The sequence below is a fragment of the Adiantum capillus-veneris genome, chromosome 1 (genome assembly GCF_014529385.1).
Source record: "Adiantum capillus-veneris isolate H3 chromosome 1, ASM1452938v2, whole genome shotgun sequence".
In the NCBI taxonomy this organism is placed as follows: domain Eukaryota; kingdom Viridiplantae; phylum Streptophyta; class Polypodiopsida; order Polypodiales; family Pteridaceae; genus Adiantum; species Adiantum capillus-veneris.
Window position 1 is genome coordinate 21,845,802 of NC_140931.1, and position 4,867 is coordinate 21,850,668.

The window sequence follows — 4,867 nt, forward strand, 5'->3', positions numbered from 1 at the left end:
AGAAGACAACCTAATAATTTTTCAAATCAGAATCAGAATTTCAATCGAAATCAGAGTACAAATCAGAATGCTGTAAACAACCGCAATCAAAATTTGGGTCAGAATGATGCAAATCAGAATCAAAGAAGACGACAACCGCTGCGGTGGCAACATGATCCTCTTTTCTAGAACGAGCAAGGAAATTTCGGTTATGTTTTCGTTGCGGTGAGCAAGGTCACAAGACGTTAGAATATCCAAATAAGGAGATCGATCAGGTGGTTCTTGCACGAATGGAAGCCAATATGAAGCGGCAATGGACACCACGATTGAGGAAGCGAACGAGGAAGGTAAGTGCTCTGAAATTCCTATGAAATGTATGATAACGTCTGTTCATTGTTTAAGGGCATCCGTTATAAGAATTCGGGGTAAGATAGGAACTGAAATTGTGAATTTTCTCATTGAGTCGGGTAGTATGCATTGTTTTATGTCTAACAAGCTTACGCAGACTTTGAAATTGAATTCTGATTCCCACGTTAGGAGACTTGTAGAATTGGCTAATGGGAAGAAACATTATACACAGGGTCATATTCAAAACTTACCTTTTTTGTTGAACAAAGAGAAACATTCGGGAGATTTTTATGTTATTGGCATGGGTGAACGGGATGTAATTTTGGAATGGATTGGTTGGCTGCGAATCATGCATTGATTGATTGTGAGAGGGGTGAATTGGTTTTTAAAAACAGAGATGGTCATGCGATTAAAGCTGAGGAGAGAAATACTAAATCACTTCTGATTTTTTCCATGAAACTTTTGAGAGGGGTGAGACAAGGGTGTGAGACGTTTCTTGTGTTTGCTAACGAGATTAAAGAAGAATCTGGGAATAAACAGAAAGAGACAAATCCAGAATTGTAGAGGATATCTTACATGAATTTAAGGATGTGTTTCCGGACGATCTTCCTCGTATGCCTCCGCCTAGAGCGGTAGACCACGCCATAGATCTATATCCAGGGGCAACACCTTATTCAAGGGCTCCATACAGGTTCAATATTGATGAGCTTAAAGAGCTCAAGATACAACTTGATGATCTTTTGAAAAAGGGTTTCATTAAACCTAGTGTATCTCCTTGGGGTAGTCATGTGTTATTCCAAAAGAAAAAGGATGGTACATATAGGTTATGCATTGACTATAGGGGATTAAACAAATAGACCATTAAGAACAAATATCCCCTTCCTCACATAGATGAATTGCTTAGCCATTTGAGTGGGCCCACAATATTTTCAAAGGTCGACCTTCGTTCTGGCTACCATCAAATCCGCATTAAGGCCGAGGATATTCCAAAGACTGCTTTTCGTACACATTATGGGCATTATGAATTTACAGTTCTTGCTTTTGGTTTGACTAATGCACCAACAACTTTCATGTGCTTAATGAATAATATTTTTCACCCGCATCTTGATGACTTCATTCTGGTATTCTTGGATGATATTTTTGTATATTCTAAGAATGAAGAAGATCATGCATTGCATTTAAAGAAAACATTTGAGGTTTTGCGTGAACATAAATTGTATGCCAAAGCAAGTAAGTGTTCTTTTGCAAAGGATCAGATCGTGTATTTGTGAAGAGTGATTTCTAAAGAAGGGATTCACATTGATCTTGACAAAGTTAAGACTATTGTGGAGTGGCCAACACCTAAGTCATTAAGGGATGTGAGAAGCTTTATGGATCTAGCACAATATGAGAGAGCACACATTAAAGATTTCTCTAAGATAGCAAGTCCTTTGACCGAATTGACCAAGAAAGACAAGGGTTTTGTGTGGACTTCTAGCTGTGAGACTGCTTTTGAGACATTAAAGGCTAAAATAGCAAAAAATTATGTTTTAAAAGTTCCTGAGATGGGCAAACCATTTGTTGTGTCCTGTGACGCTAGTGGTGAACAATTAGGTTGTGTTTTGACACAAGAAGGAAGAGTGGTTGCATATGAGTCTAGGAAATTAAGACGACATGAATTGAACTATGCAACACATGATCTAGAATTGCTTGCTGTTGTTCATGCATTGAAACATTGGCGTCATCTTTTGCTTGGTGTCAAATTTGAATTGCGTACTGATCATCAAAGCCTGAAGTATATTTTCACTCAGCCATTGTTAAACAACAAACAACTAATGGCTGAAGTATATTTTCACTCAGCCATTGTTTGGGAGTTATGTTCAGTTAAAGACAACTGAAAAAAAGTTTCAAAAATCTAACCTTTACGGATCGCTTCGTGATCACGTTCTTATCTTATTCTCGCAGGTATACTTGGTGCGAAAGTCGAGTCGATCAAACGCCAAAAATAGAAAAGCGGCTATTTTGAGAGGTCGCATGCTTTTCGAGGAAAAGAAGGAAAAGAAAGACGGGTGGTGCGTTTGGGGATCATTCACAGATCTCCTCTTCTCGAGTGCGATTGCGATTGTGATTGCGAGTGCGAGTGCGAGTGCGAGTGCGAGTGCGAGTGAGATGCTGCATGCAAGCGGACTGAAGGTCGGGGGTGGTCGGGAGGTTCGATCTCCGTACAACGGAGTGTGCCCATATGTTTTATTGCTCCTCTGTTGTATCAAACTCTGCAAAAATCCATCAATACAAAGATCTCTTTCTCTATCTTTTGTTGTCTATCTCTATTATTCTGTTCCTGTGACACTAAACTCAGTTGTTTGTTACTATTGAGGGTTGAATAGGCACCATTGTGATTGTCTCATCATTTACAAATCTAGTTGTCCATGCCCGAGTCAGGTGGCTATCACATGTCCCTGAATTTGTGAAATGCTTCCCTTTGTGGCAATTCGATCTCCTTGGGAGCCCTTTCATATGAAAGACATGAATAAGCCGATCGTACCTACCCTATCAATGATTGTACTTGCAGCTCATCACAAGATGGGATACGTTTCTCAATATCATTTAACACGCTCTTTAAATCTTCAATTCATTGGTTGAGGATATGCGACGAAAGGGACTGTTGCATGACCATGTCATCGGGCCCTTCAACTATGGAGCCAATGTCCTCTTGTGTATTCTCCATTGCCATTTGTCAACAATTGGGAGAATATGGCACAAATTACAAAAGAAGTCTCTTACTACTAGTCGCATGCCATTTCGGGGGAGTCACTTAGTAATTATGTGACTATCACGTGAGTGCAGCAGAAAGGGTTGTAAAATTTTATTTTTTCATACATAATGGTACCATAAAATGGAATTGGAAAAACTATTTATAGATTGAATAGAAAAAGGGTATATTTTATTGGTCAAAATTTCACAAATAAGGAGTTTTAGAAAAAGTCCTTGAACGCACACGATATACGTAACTTATACATATTGAACTCCCCAAGCATGCCATATAGGTTCTTGCACATGGTTGCACAATCACAATAAAAGGATTGCAAGCTGACATCATACTAGATCTTGTTGCATGACATACTCAACACCTTAAAAAGGACGGTCGCTTTCTCAATCACTTCAATGGTTGATGGTTCACTTACATATCTGCAAAGCATTTGTTCTCCACCCGACAAGCATTTCGTTTGCCCCTTGTCATTCCCATACATGTTGTGTTCACCGGAGTCAACTACAAAAGGAAAGGTAGTATAAAGACTTAGTTACTCAGACTGTAAACCCAGGCAAGGACATAACCCAAAGACACAGCTACCTAGAATGCAGAATAAAATACAGTTACTCAGAGTGTTAACCTAGTCAAGGAACTAAACCAAGGTCATAGTTACTCAGAATGCAGTATAAAGATACAGTTACTCAAATTGTAAACCCAAGCAAGGACGTAAACCAAAGACACAGATACTCAAAATGCAGTATAAAGACACAGTTACTCAAGATGTAAACCCAGGCAATGGCAAGTACATAAAAAGGACACAATTTCTCAGATTGTAGTATAAAGCCACTATTACTCCAAATGTAAACCCAGGCAATGGCAAAAGATAAACCCTGGTATACAAAAAATAGAGGGGCATTACCGATCTCCTATTTTTGTATGAAAAACTCCACAGCAGTACCACCCATCCGCATCCCTATGATTGAATCACCAATAAGGCCATGCAACAAGTCCAAGGCTAATTGATTAATCCGTGCATCCAACAATGTGTACTTTATGTACTGCCAAAGTCTCTCCACCAATTTCGTGGTGTCAACATGCCCATGGGGGAAGAGCCGGCCAAACTTTGGCCACAATTGATGCCAAGTGCATGTCTTTGCAGCCCATCCATGGGTAATGTATCTTAGAATGTTATCATGCTCCGAGCATTCCCGAAGGAGTTCTCTGTACTTCGAGTCGAACTCTTCCTCCATCGGGAATTGCATCATACTCTCCATCGCACCATACACATGGTTCTTCATTTCTTTGGGGACCTGCAAGAACATGTGAGGAGGAGGAGGCAATCATAAGCATGGAAAATGGAGAGGCAAAGAAACATAAGCAAGCCTTTATGGAAGTAAATGCTCCATCCAAGCCTTCTTTGTGTGGAACCAACATACTAGCACAATGCATACAACTTGGGTGATACTACCATTTTCACCCACTTCCCAGCAAAATGGATCGGCATCAACCACTTTCTTGATGGCTTGTAGTGAAGTGATGCACTTATCAATCACCAATGCCTTTGGGCGGATGTTATTCATCCTTTGAAGGAGTAGTTTCAAAGTAACCTTCAAGGTGACTTTTTCTTGGCTATTTCCTACATTACATGTGCATAACATGAACCACACATGTAAGCCAACACCATGTTGATTTGGTACCACTGTTGCATACAGGGGCATGTGAAGTACATTTGTCTTGAAGGTTGAGTCTATTGCCCAGGAACTATTGCTTGAGAAACACATACACATGCAAAGCATCCAATTGTCTTGG

The 4,867-nt window shown here is 39.9% G+C and overlaps 1 pseudogene; it reads right to left on the reverse strand.

The window, feature by feature from the left end:
• Positions 1-3,833: 3,833 nt before the first annotated feature.
• On the reverse strand, positions 3,834-4,356 carry LOC147464404 (uncharacterized; annotated as a pseudogene).
• Between the last annotated feature and the right edge of the window lie 511 nt (positions 4,357-4,867).